Source organism: Balaenoptera acutorostrata, chromosome 11 (genome assembly GCF_949987535.1).
Source record: "Balaenoptera acutorostrata chromosome 11, mBalAcu1.1, whole genome shotgun sequence".
In the NCBI taxonomy this organism is placed as follows: domain Eukaryota; kingdom Metazoa; phylum Chordata; class Mammalia; order Artiodactyla; family Balaenopteridae; genus Balaenoptera; species Balaenoptera acutorostrata.
The window spans coordinates 26,765,717-26,780,584 of record NC_080074.1 but is presented as its reverse complement, the minus strand read 5'-3'; the positions used below and the strand labels follow the sequence as shown (position 1 = coordinate 26,780,584).

Here is a 14,868-nt window from a genome sequence, read left to right as displayed (position 1 = left end):
AATATTTATTAGTATGGAAAAACAACCTTACTTTGAAGTCATGCTGGACCTTCAAATGAGACAATCAATATAACAACTCTGACTTCTTTGGGCTGAATAAAATTATCTTTTTATTTTTTTAAAATACGGAACGCTTCATGAATTTGCGTATCATCCTGGCACAGGGGCCATGCTAATCTTCTCTGTTATCGTTCCAATATGTGCTGCCGAAGCGAGCACAAAATTATCTTTTTAAAAGATAAAACAGACCATGTCCTGTTCCTTCTCAAAAATCTTTTAAGTTCCCTAAAGTGTGAAATCCTTAGCGAAGAATTTAAAATGCTCTTGATCAGGGTCGTGTGTCTTACCCTATACCAGCAGACTCATCCGCAGTGCTACTGTGAGCACATCTACACACCAGCACCAGAGTACCGATGCAGCGTGATACACGCTCTCCTTTAATCCCCGCAGCTCCATGAAGTAGGAGCCATTAGCTTCGCTTTATAGATTTGGAAGTGAGGAGCCATCAAATAAGTCATGGTTACAGCTAGTAAGACACAGAACCAAGATTTGTACCAAGCTCTAAAGCTTTTAACCTTCACTGCATTCCATGAGTCCAATAAACCCCTGAATGCTTCACGCACTTTCCTAAATCTCCACGTTAAGTATCTGCTAAGTTCCTCGCCCTGGCCTTCCATACCTCCATCCCCAGGTACCTTCCAAGGACCAACCCAAACACTGTCTCTTCCACAAAGCCTCCCCCATTCCCATGCCCAGCTTCCTTTATACTCTCCCCCAAATCTGCATGTTCCCCTTTCACAGTACTTCTTCTCTAGGTCTGGTAAGCATTTGTGTAACATTTGTTCCCCCACTGTCTTGAAGCCTGGAGGGGAGGGAATGTCTCCTAAGCCACCTGTGTCCTGCCCCACACTCCTTCCTCAAAAGGACCTTGTTATCTGTTGCGTGAATCAATGGTTGACACAGCCAACTGGGGCAGCCAGTTGTCCCACATGTTTAACATCATCTCAGCTGCTTGCAAAGAGATCAAGAAGAACCTACAGCTGAGGTGGTGCTGGACTGCTTTCAAGACAGACTGGACTTTGGACTGTTAATTAATGGCTTTGATTCATGCAAGAGATCAAATATTCAGGAGACTAATGTGTCTCACGGCTCTTAGCTGCTCCAAGCAGAATACAGGCAACCAATTATCAAACGACAGATACTAGGACCCACAATGTACAGAACATGCAGGTGTACTCCCTTCCTAAGTGACATTTCCGCTGCGGTTACCATCCTAACTGTTGCAGAGAACTAGGTGCCTGCTCCTTCTAACACATCCATTGAGTTTGAACTCAATCCATTATTTGTGGTAGCATATAAGGAAGCAGTCTTGTATTGCATTAAACGAAAAACTTTAAAAAATAATTTATCCAATACACCAGCAAGATTGTCAAGGGTACAGATGATCCTTGAACAACATGGGTTTGAATTGCACAGGTCCACTTACACACAGATTTTTTTTCAATCAATACTACGGCACTACACAATCTGTGGCTGAATCTGCGGAAGCTGGGGCCGACTACGGGACTTGAGCATCCAAGGATTTTGGTATTCAAGGCAGGTCCTGGAACCAGTGCCCCAGGGATACCAAGGGACGATTATAGCTCCTTGTCCCTTAGGAAATCACAATTCAATAGAACAGGAACACAAAAATAAAGGAGCCCTTTTATCCTCTAAAGTCTAAGAAGGCAATGACTTGTTTAAGGCCAAAAGCAGGCCTCAAGAAGAATGGTCCAAAAGAGGACAGGATCTTGGCAAGATAGTTCAAATTTATTTTAAAAAGAGAAGCTACTAGTTACTAAGGACTTATTAAGTATCGTATAATTTTCTAAATGCTTCACATACATTATTTTATTTTTCCTTTTAAGAATCTGAGATTACAACAATTATTCTCGTTTCCAGATGGAAAAAGTAAGGGACTTATCTGAAGTCATAAAGCTAGCATGTAGAAGAGCTGTGATTCCACCTGGCTCGAAGGGCTGGGCTTTCATAATATTTCCAACCTCTACTGAGAGAGAGCCTACTGCATATACCAGACCCCTTCCTAGACATGAACATGTTTTCCATAACCCTTACAACCCCTAAAATTTCCTTTACTTAAATCACTGTGCTACCGTTAAATATTACAAAGTAAAAAGTATGCATGGTAGAGAAACCAGAAGGGAGAAGGAATACTAACAGACGGCTTTGGACAGTTCTTGGTGCTACAAGGCAATTACTGGAGATATTCCAAATTTGACATTTAATAAGTAAGACGAAACACTAGCTTAAATCCCAAGATATCTTGTATAATAAAAAATGTAGGTTGCTTCTGTTTTAACCATTTTAAAAATGATTCTCAATGCCAGGGGAACATGCCAGTTTACACATCAACTCCCTCTTCTGGCTACAGCTCCAGTGGATACTGTAATCATTAGAGGCTCTGCTACCAGGATGCAGATAAGAGAAGGCTTCCTTCTCCCACAGCTACAGCAGTTCACAAGCGCCAAAGAGTCATGTTTCAGAGAGACAATAGTCCTCTAGGAACTTATTGTTTTGTAATCTGGGAGGAAGGAAACTGAAAGAAATGAATTGAATTGTGGATTGTGATTTTTAAGATAAACACTATACCATGACCCTTCTTAGAATCCAAGTCTGTATTTGGGTTGACTGTATTTCCAAACAGAGGCAACAGCCTTCTAGGGCCACTCACAATACTTGCAGCAACTAGCCAGCTCAGATTCACAGGAAAAGCCCTGATTCCAAAGCCGTGTGTCCTAAACAGAGCTTAACTGTGGCACAGTGGTAGCCTAAGTTAGTGGTTTAAAAGCACAGATTTAGAGCCAGACTATGCAGGTTCAAATCCCAGCTCTGCCATGTTAATTGTATCACCCTGGTCAAGTAGTTACTCTATGACTCAGTTTCCTCATCTGTGAAGTGAGGGCAGGTGTCAACTTCACAGGGTGACTGTGAGGATGAAATGAATTAATATTTATGAAGTGCTTGGAACAGGGCCTTGTACAGAATAAGTGCTGTAAGTGTAAGCTATCGTTTATGAAACACAACACACCCCCAATAGGTGGGAACTTCAGAAAAGTCCAGAGTCAAGAACAATGGTGCTGCTGTTGTCATGATTAAGCTCTTCCAGTAGAAGCTGAGCACTGCCACCCCATGGAATCTGCTTGTGTGTGCATCTGCATCTTGCCGCAGAGGGGGAGGAGAAAAGAGGAGCAGGATCTCACACTCACGCCAGGAAGCGCCTTAAGGATCAAGTTTCAATGAACCTCAACAGCAAAGCTAATACTTCTTAAAAATGCCCACCAACCCAAAAGCAGACAACCTAGTATTCGAGTGATTGAATCTAACTTTTAAAAAGAGACAGTACCTCTAATGACTAAAATTTTAAATCTCAATATCTGGTCCTTAATTTTTAAATAAGTGTCATTAGTCTTCTATGTTGCTATTTTCAGTAAAACCAGAACTCTAAATTAAGACCCTAAAGACAGATGTCTAACATTTCCTATCTCTAAGTCTTTAAGCAAAACAAGGGGAAATTGTATTAGAAAAGCTTATCTAATGATCATAACTTGCTACTTTCTCTAAAAAGCCTCCTAAATTATTTCTTGAGAGTATTATGTCATGGAAGCTTGTCTTTATACATAAAGTGTGAGATTTTTTTCCAATCAGGCTATAGTTAATCCCATGACCTTATCTATCAATGGCTTCATTCTCTAATTTTACCAGGTTCTCTCTCCTGCATCCCTTATTCAAGCTGCCACCAAATTCTGTTATTTCTTTGTCTAGCAATTTCTCTCTAGATTGACACTTCCTTGCTATTTCCGGGTCCATCTACCTGAATCCAGCCCCCAACTCCCTACCTCACATATACAAAGGGCAATGGTTTAATCGGGTTTCATTGCTTTCAACATTTTACTTCTTCTATCTAGTCCATAGCGAATCATTACGCTCATCTTCTAAACTTCCATTTACATCATGTTACAAAATGCTCAAGATGTACGGTTCTTCTTTTTAATAAAGTAATTGGGTTCTTCCTCCTGTTGGTACTTAATCTGAGTAATTTTTCCCATTCCAGTTCTCCAGTGTCTTCCTCCTTTCTTCCAACCTCCACCAGACAGATCCCAGCACTGTAGAACACAATACATTTCTGTACTTTTTTTTTTTAACCTCAGTAGTTACATCATTCCCTTTGGACACAACATTTCCAAGGCCTCTCTGTCTTATCCAAATCCTACCATTCCTTCAAAATCTCTTTCTTGAGGCTCATGTCACTTCCTATCCTTCCTGATCCATTTTGGCTCTTATTTATACTGTTGAGTGGGTCCCTACTTGTTTTATCTTCCTTGTTGGCTTTTTAGATTACTAGAAGTATTCATTTTTTAGACACCACACAATACTCAGCACAGAACTAGCAGTATCACTGGGTAGCAAATACTTATTATAACCAACTTTCCTATGCTATAAAGCAGTATATTCCCAATTCTGAATGAGACCCATAGTAAGAAATACATATGTACCACTACATACATACATATGTGCACATGTATACACACATACATAACTGAAACACAAGTTTTATGAAACACTTATCTTTATACATGCAACAGTATTTTAAAAAAACATGGTTGGTTAGCTCATTTTTTAGACAACTGCGTATTAGGAAATTACAATTAATTTTGTTAGGCATGTTAATTTTATTATATAGAAAAAGTCCTTATTTTTAGATACATATCAGAAAAGATATGCCCTGATGTCTGTATGTAACATACACACACGCAGACACAAAGCAAATGTGAAAATGTTTGTTGAATCTGGGTAACACAGATGGGTATTTGCTGTACTCTTCCTTCTGCCTTTCCATCTAAAAATATAACATGATAGTTGCTATTCATTAAATCTATTTTATAACCAACTAATGGGTTTCAATTGTTTGAAAAACAGTGCTTTATAATTAAGAAAAAAGATAAGCCACTTGTTTCTATGTTTACTGATTACATTTAAGGAGGCTCTAATATTCTGAAGAATGTTACAGTAAGGGATTTAATCTTCCATTGCTATGAGTCCACTAATCTCTTCTTTAATATCCTTTCTATGGAACTTTCTATGAATCACTACTACCTTAGCAGAAAGGTATAAGATTAAGGACTACTTTTTTACTTACGGAGATCACAGAATCAGAATTTACCCTAAGACTTCTCATCCTAAAAATCATCTTTGTGGTTTTCATTGAGGCTTTAAAAGAACAACATCTGGGAATGGCAAAAGTTCAAGACAATGCATTGAAACTGAAAACATCATAATAAACATGCACACTGGTTAAAACGTTCCCCTTCCTTCTCCTTTAAGCACTGGTTCTAATAAAAGAATAAGTTCCACAAACAGAGTCAGTAACACCTCAATTTTAACTGACACAAAGAGGGAAGTACAATATTATAGATGAATGAAAGAAATTTCCAGATAACTGAAATTCTTACCATTTATGGGCCAATGTATTAAGTCTTGCTGATTACTTATTTCTAAATTACTAGCTTCCCAAGACTGCTTTCCTGTTAACTGGGATCATCCATATGACCAAGTCTGAATTGTGACACAGCATCTTGACCTCAGGAAGAAACCTGGTCTAGATCCACACGGGACCTGGGGTCTAGTTAACCCTCCAGTCTTAGGTCCCTCATTTGAGAAAATGAAGTGGCTGAACTCTGCAACCTCTAAGCCTTTGCAGCTCTTCTTCTCGACAGTTTTATCGCTACTAGGCCTGTAAAGCTGGCAGCCCTCAGCACGTAGCAATTAACACACATTGAATATTTACACTTCAGTATAATGAAACTTATTCACCAAAATGAAAATGAAGCAAAAAGCAGTTAAAAATAATATGCAGCAAGTAAAAAGAATGAACAATTATTAACACACAACATAAGTTAATCTCAATAATGTCATTCTTAATGAAAGAAACTACATACCCAAAAGGACATGCTCTATGATTCCAAGGATAGGGAGGTCAGAACTGGTTACACTTGTGGGGAAGCAGGGGAAGGGAGAATGATCTGCCAGAAGGTGGCACAAGGGAGTGCTGGGTGCGGACAACACTGACACAGGGGACAGATACATGGTGCAACACAGGTAAAAATCATCCAACTGCACATTTAAGATGTATGCATGTTACTACAAGTTATTCCACAAAATAGTTTAAAAAAAAAAGTAAATAAAACACAAAAAAATCATAGAAAATGAAAATTCAGGAGCTGTCGAAACTATTTTATCTTTACAGTACCTATAACATATAAGTACTCAATAAATGCATGTTGATTAACATACAGAATTGTTCAATTCTAGCAGGAAAAGAACTTTAATTTCAATGGTGTGTCAATTCATATTGCATTTTGTCAGCTCTTTAACATATTTAAAGTTTTGGAAATTTTCATGATACTCTAATAAATATTTGTCTTCAGTACCAGAATATAGAAGAGCAAATGTATAAAATACAGAAAAAGAGTAGAAATCTGTATGGTATTCTAGCAAGGCACTAATATCTATGGTGTAACTCAATACATCAGATTTAGACACAAAAATATTTAATCTTACATTCTGCAAAAGGCAGCAAAATCCTAAATACCATGTTGACGCAGATTGAAAATGACCTGGTTCATTTAATAATAGTTATTTAGAAAGCCAATGTTTCTCAAAGAGGCTGAATTTAACTAAAAGCACACAAAGTACAACTAAGGCTTACTCACTGACTTAGACCAAATTGTTTTTATGACACTTAAAGGAACTGATTAATTTAGGTTCCAAGCCAGGCCCCCTAAGATACAGAACTGACACTTAAAAAATGTTTTTCTGGGCATTTTTTGTGAGTGAGGCAGTATGCTAAAAGTACTGGAGTCAGAAAGATGAATATGCTAAACTCTAGCCTAGGAGTTCTTGGGCTGGGAGACATACAGAACTATACAACTGTAGAAAAATGTAATATGGACTACAGGAAACAAAGAAGTGGAAATAAGTAAGGCTTCAGTGAGGCACCTTCTAAGAAGATGATATTTGACGTGGCCTTAGAAGAGGAGGCTCAAAAATCAGCCAAGAGAGCCTAGCAAGGAACACAGTGTATCCACAGAGGCAAACAGTAGAATATTTAGGAAACTAAAAGCTTCTTCGGGTATCTAGAATTTAGAGCTAAATGGGTCATCCTAAGTCAGGGTTTGATCGAGGGCTGGGGCAAAAAAGTGGCACAGGGCAAGTATTTCTAAAGGGAGGAGGCATGAAACTCTGAAGAATACAGACAGCCTGTGGCAGGCTCTATGTAAACCATGCTAGACTTGACACTTTATCATGCAGGCAAGGGGAAATTTTTTTAATCATAAAGATAAAATATTGAGAAATAGAGAAGTTGAAATAGCAAAATGAGTAGGGGGAAAATCACCCATAATCTCCCTTAAATATAGACACTGCTTAGATTCTTATTAATTTTTTAAAAACACAGAACCATGACTATACTGTACATATAGGGATTTCAGACTTGGTTCATGTACTGTGCATAGTCACATAAGGATTTATTAATGAATTTGGGAGACTTCATCATTATGTGCCTGTACACTCACACTGCACTGCACAGCAACACTAAGTGGGTCTCTGTCTGGGATGCAGGGATCAGGTCACCAGATCTACTGTTAAAAAAATCGTGTGAAGTTAAGGACAGCTGAATTCTCACCTGAAATAACAGTATCCATCACATGATGGAAAATCAGACATTTTGCCTCAGAAATACATGATTAATGATTTATTCCATCTCTACTCATCTGAAATGTTAAACTAATTATCACAGTGCCTGGTGCTTTTTATTAGAAGGGTCTGATAGATGACAAAGGGCAAAATTTTTACCTAGGATGAAAGAAAAGGCAAGAATTATAAAACGACTGCCCTGAAGCATACACTTCTTTTTGTCTTTTATTTACGGATTGAAAAAAGAAATCCTTCAACATATGCATGCTGCAAATCATATTCTCCTCCCTGTAAGCCACAGTTACCGAAAACAACTCAAGATTCTTCTGACTGTAGGAAAGCACCACAGTACACCTAATCTACACTGTATGTCTATTATGACTCAAATTCTGTAGGAAAAATATTTAAAAATCCAAATTAGATTTGTAAAAGGGAAAAAAAAAAAAAAAGCCTGTGAAGGATAGAAGGTAGTTTGGGAAAGCTTCAATGACAGATGCTTTTTTTCTCTCTTTACTGGGAACTGTAGACAAATCATGGGCCTGTACCTGGCTTAGTGCCCTAACTTCCCAACGAGACTGCAAAAACTCTCAGACAGGACACCTGCTCTGAGCTTATTACAGAACTGCCTTGTGCAGAATTACCATTGGAAAACATTAACTTTGTGCCCAAATGGAAGAGTGCCTACTTCCCTAAGATATATGAATGGTGGGGTTTTCTTTTGCCTTACATTGGGAAAGCTGATGCATTAATAAGACTCCAAGGGCTGCTAACTACCCACTAATATTCCAGTGTGGTACACTTGATTAATTTGACTCAGTCCATCTACCTTATTCAGCATTCCAAAATGTTAGACAACCATTTGTTCAAGATTCACCAACTGAGAACACTATGAAACCTCATTCAGCACAAGACGTTACTCTGCATTTGATGAACTGAAACTTCTTTGATTTCTATACTTGATGATGCCTGTGATGTCATTCATTACTTTAGATGTTTATTTAACTGATGTTTTATTAATAAGGCCACTGTAAATTTATCTGTAAGGACCTGTGTCAGAGAAAATTTTGCTCAACTGCTTTTCATACTAGGTTAACATGCAGTCAACAATTACTGAACGTATACTTCATATTACAGGGCTGACTCAAAGTGTTCAATCATATCTAATCAGAGGCAAGGGTATGTTTATTTTATTAAGTATCACATCCTTCAAAGAAACCAAATTTTATATATAAACAGTGGGAAAGTGACAAACATAATTAGGCAAGAATTAAATGACAAGCAGAGTTGGGCATTATCATTATTTACCATTAATATAGCATCTTTCATCGAAAATTTCAATAAATCTTGCCAAATGTTCTTGCCCCAACCTAGGATATGATTATCTGGAAGTGTTCCAAGTCAGTTCTGAATTTCACACTGAACAACTGACAGGCATTCAGGTTTCTGAGGCTCACTGCTAAGTCTTTCCTCCCCCCTTGGCTCACACATCACTAAGTTCTCTTTCTTTTTTGATGTTCTAACACCTAACCCTTCCTTTCTTTCCAACATCTGATACCTGCTCGGTTCAGGTCTTCTATACTGCACATCTGGACTCCTGTAACCATCTCTTAACTCATCTCACTGTCTCCAGGCTGCCCTCCCGTCAATGGTCACCACAGTTGTCTATAGGATGAGGTCCAAATTCCATTAGTTGAAAAGTCAAGGTCTTCCATGTCTTGACCCAATCCTGTCTCTCTCCAGATTTTGTACACACACCTTCTTACCTGGACCAAATGACCTGATCCAGTGATCTCTGACCAGATCAAGAACAACATGCCCAGATCACTTCTACTAACTCACTTTACCTTTGTTCATGCGCACCCCCCAACATGCAGTCCAGCCACCCCTTCCACCTCCGCCATCTACCTGGTGCCTGCCACGTGCCCATCAGCATGACAGATGTTTGACATATTTTGTCTCTAATCCCCACCCCAATCCTACAAGATATGTTTAGTCTATCACGATGAGTATCAAAGAAATCAAAGACTTTGACAAGTTCACAAACTAGTGAGTGATGAGCCTAAGCTCAAGCTCAGGTCTGATTCCATAGCCTATGTTCTTTCTAAAACTTCAGGCTTCCTGGAATACCATCCCCAACTCTTTACTTACCAAAACCTTGGGGTTCCTTCAGTGTCTGACTCAATTTAACCTCTTCCACACAGAAGTGTTTCTTATCACCTCCAATCTAGTACACAGTGCTTACTCTGAACCCCTGCTGCTCTTACTGAGTCCCTCTGCTTGCACTAAATTCATTACTGCCTCGTATTATTAGTTGCCTTATTCTTTTTCCCCCTTGTTTGCAGTCCCACAGCCTCACATTGCCTCTTGAACACAGTAGGTACTCAACTGTCTTATAACTGAGTTCTCTACTTTGATAGCATTTCCTATGGATAAAATTCCACATCAGGTAGGATAATTTCAGTAACTGGATAAAAGACGTTCAATAATAAGGGCACTTATGATGTCACAAACTAAGATCAGCGGACAGGGCTGATTTGGTGGCTTAAAAATGTTATCAGGGGGCTTCCCTGGTGGCACAGTGGTTGAGAATCCACCTGCCAGTGCAGGGGGTACGGGTTGGAGCTCTGGACTGGGAAGATCCCACATGCTGTGGAGCAACTAATTTTGTGCACCACAACTACTGAGCCTGCACTCTACAGCTTGAGAGCCACAACTACTGAGCCTGTGGGCCACAACTACTGAAGTCTGTGCACCTAGAGTCCGTGCTCCACAACAGGAGAAGGCACCGCAATGAGAAGCCCGCGCACCGCAACAAAGAGTAGCCCCCGCTCGCCGCAACTAGAGAAAGCCCTTGCACAGCAACTAGAGAAAGCCCGCATGCAGCAATGAAGACCCAACGCAGCCAAAAATAAATAAATTAAAATAAATTAATTAAAAAAAATGTTATCAAAGATCCAAGCTCTTTCCAATTTTTCATTATACTATCTTCAGGGCATTTGCAAGTTCTCTCATGGAGGCAAGTGAGCTACTGCAGTTTTAAGAATCACATGTAGACAATTTCTGGCTATATATGAGAATACTGCTCTTCTTTCATATTTTGTTAGGAAGGAAAATATTTTCCAGAAACTCCTCAGCAGATTTCTCCTTAGGTCCCTCTGGCCGGGCCTCAGTCATACGTCCATGCGCTAGCTGCAAGGGAGGCTGCGGAAGCAGTATCTAACATTTTCAGCCTCTACTGTACTGGCTCTGCCAGCCAGGCAGAAAGGGAAGGAAAATGGTGTTTGGATAGGCAACCAACACCTTTAGAGAAATATTAATGCAATAATAAGTTCTGTATAATGAAAGTCCTCCACGGTCCAAAGAGATTAATTATCTTAAGAAAGGTTTGCTAATCAGGTTATAAGAAACACTCCTGTTACAATAGGGTACTGTTTGCACTAAAGTAGGAGAGAAGAGAACTGGAATCTCCGAGCTCTTTAGCCAACAAATTGTAAACACATTCCTTTCCCTCGTATCCTGAAGTATCACAATCTCTTCCAGCACTATGACCATCACAAGGAAGGATAGGCAAGCAGAAAAAAAACTCGTTCTCTTCAGCTTCCATACAGTTCTCCAAACACATTAAAACAGGTAAAAAAAAAAAAAAAAAAAAAAAAAAAATTTGAGAGATTTAAAGAACAGAAATGAAGATGAAAATATTTATGTTTTTGCCTCCTTCTCCTATTCTTCTTTGCTTCTTCTAACAGGACAGTCTGCCTTTATCACCACCATCACCACTACCACCACCATTACGTTTCTAATTCTGGAATCAGCTTAGACATCCATTAATGGAGAGCCACTTAAAAAACTATTACAATGGAAAACAATGCAGACGCTAAAATAGGGGTGGATCTCAACTGGCTACTACGGGAAGCTGTCCAAACTAAATTGTTAAGCAAGAAAGATACAGAGCTATATATATATAGTACACACTCATTTGTGCTTTAAAAGAGGGGCAGTGGTGGGGTTTATATAAATGTGATACAAGTGTACTCTATTTGTAGAGAAATTTCTAGAAGGATGTCTTAGGAATTGTGGATGGTAATTACCTCTGGGGAATAGGATTGGGAATCTGGGACCAGAGATACTTCTTGTTTTATATTTTCTTTTTGATATAGTTTGGTTTTTTCCCACCTTGTATTGTCATATTTTTTTAAACCTACTTTGAGGTTGAGTCTGCAACCTCAAAGCAAATACCTACAAAATTTCATTAGCTCACTTAACATACTTCTTTGTTTCCTCTTAGGACCTGTGATTTTAATAATAATAGCAAAATAACTGGCCTCAATATTCAGGATAGTAAGCATTTTTGTAACTCAAACTAACTTTAGTTTATGTAATTACTTTTACTCCCTACTGAAAAGAGGGCTTTTAAATCCAATTTCCCAAGGAAGTAAGACCACGTCTCAAAAGGTAGTTCTTTAAAAAAGGTTGTGGACCTAAGCTGGAATTACCAAGTCATAATTAGAAGTTTTCAAATGAAAATCCCGTAAAAAATAATGTATACTAATGTTACATCACTTTTATATGATGTAACCAAAATACCATCTCTTCAAGGGACAAATCCTACTGAAACATTTCTATTGAGAACTCAGTTTCCTAATGCTCACAGCTTCGAATCTATTCCATGTGGGCAATGATTTTTCCCATACAGGGTCTTCACTGAGAACACCACAGACGTGGATGACACCAGTGTGTGACAGGCATATACGGCTATCCCTTGGCATCGTAAGGAATGGTTCCAGGGCACCCCCCTCATGATGCCCAAGTCCCGTATGTTAAATGGTTTTGCATTTACAGGGTTGGAGAGCCAACTCTACATATTCACTCATCTGTGGTAGCTGAAGAGACTCACAGGGTCCATCGAGTGACAGTTTACATGTGGCTCATGTGACTCTGGAGGGCTAGATTGTTTTATTTGTGATTCTCAGGTTCTAAAGGTTGATTTTTGCCCTTCAAAAATGGTTTCTGGGGCTTCCCTGGTGGCGCAGTGGTTGAGAATCTGCCTGCTAATGCAGGGGACACGGGTTCGAGCCCTGGTCTGGGAAGATCCCACATGCCACGGAGCAGCTGGGCCCGTGAGCCACAACTACTGAGCCTGCGCGTCTGGAGCCTGTGCCCCGCAACGGGAGGGGCCGCGATAGTGAGAGGCCCGCGCACCGCGATGAAGAGCGGTCCCTGCACCGCGATGAAGAGTAGCCCCCACTTGCCGTAACTAGAGAAAGCCCTCGCACGAACTGAAGACCCAACACAGCCAAAAATAAAGAAAGAAATAAATAAAGTAGCTATAAAATTAAAAAAAAAAAAAAAATGGTTTCTGGGGCTTCCCTGGTGGCGCAGTGGTTGAGAATCCACCTGCTAATGCAGGGGACACGGGTTCGAGCCCTGGTCCGGGAAGATCCCACATGCCGCGGAGCAACTGGGCCCGTGAGCCACAACTACTGAGCCTGCGCGTCTGGAGCCTTGCTCCGCAACAAGAGAGGCCGAGACAGTGAGAGGCCCGCGCACCGTGATGAAGAGTGGCCCCCGCTCGCCGCAACTAGAGGAAGCCCTCGCACAGAAACGAAGACCCAATACACCCAAAAATAAATAAATAAATTAAAAAAAAAAAAAAAAAAAAGGTTTCTGTAACAACTACAAAAAGCATTAAAGCTATCTCCTTAAGGTTGAAGTTGCTCAGGATCCAAAACAAGGCAGGCCTACTTCCATTAAAAATTTTTTTGATGGTCCTAGAATTTATTTTTAAATGAAGCAATGGAATTGGATTCCAAGATATATTTGAAATGTTTACATTTACTGAATTCTTAGAACATTAAAAATTGTTTGGCATTTGAACATACACAAGCTCAAGAGACCCAGAAATTCCATTCCTAAGAACAAGTGCCCACGTTAGGACAGTGCATTAAAAATATGCATAGCAGCAATGTCCACAACAGAAAACAACAACAGTAACGACCACCCAAAATAACCCAAAGGTCTACAGGCAATAGAATGGATACACGTACCTTGTGTGCATTTGTACAGTGGAATGAAATGAACCATAGCTTCAAGACTTAAAGTGGATAAATTTTAAGAGCAGCAAGTCAAAGAAGAACACATGCAGTATGAACTCCACTTTACAAAGTTCAAATGCAAGCAAACTCTTGTTTAGGTATAAACACACAGGTAGTAAACGATAGAGAAAAAGCAAGGGGACGGTTAACACAAACCCTGGGACAGCATCACCTCCTGGGTGAGGAGGCTTGTGACAGCGGGATATGAATCAGGGAAAAGGTCAGAGGGTCAAGTCTGATTTCCTGCCCTGGGTTTTAGGTGCAGGGGTGTTTCATGTTACTTTTTAAAATGGAATATCTTCTATATATAATATTTTACAATTTACAAACATTTAAAAATAAAAACTATGGAATAAATTACACAGTAAAATAAACTGAGTGTGCATGTGCGTGTGTGTGTGTGTGTGTGTGTGTGTGTGTGTGTGTGTGCGTTTAAGTTATATGATAAATAACATCCTCTTTTAATCCCATTGCTTTTATCTCTGGGTCTACACTTAACTCTTTGGGTAATAATGTTAAAAATCTAAATTTGAGGCCCTACTTAAATTGTGACCTGGATTCAAAGGCCCTCAGGCCACCTCCTGCAATAGGTCCTGACTTAGTCTCCCTGGGTCATTATCCTCAGTGGCTCACACCCTGGAATGTGAAGGATGTAGTCAGAAGAGAGCCCCAAATTCCCCCCCAGGCTACAAAGTAACCGCCAGGCAGCCTGCAAACAACCCATGTCTGTACTTTAGGTAACCGACTGTGATCTTCAGTGGCTGGAAGAGGGGAACAGAGAGGAGGAAGAGCCTGGGGGGAGCGGCTGGCCAGCGTTGCAAGGGCTTCTCCAGAAGAGCCCGTCAACCGGCGGCTGGCAAGAAGAGACCCATTCCTGCCACCCTTTTGAACAGCCTTGCACAGACGGCAGCTATAGTTCTTTCACAAGCTGTGCTCTAGCAGTTTGGGTGGCAATTTCTCCCTTTCATTCCAACTGAAACTGTGCATGTCAATCTGTCAATCACTGCGCTCACAATGCTATGAG

The 14,868-nt window shown here is 39.9% G+C and overlaps 1 protein-coding gene and 1 pseudogene across 5 annotated transcripts in view; both read right to left on the bottom strand.

Annotated features, from left to right (window-relative positions):
* Positions 1-14,868, bottom strand: part of TMCC3 (transmembrane and coiled-coil domain family 3) — a 271,358-nt gene that overhangs the window by 23,593 nt on the left and 232,897 nt on the right. The window lies entirely within an intron of this gene.
* Positions 120-219, bottom strand: LOC114238401 (U6 spliceosomal RNA; annotated as a pseudogene).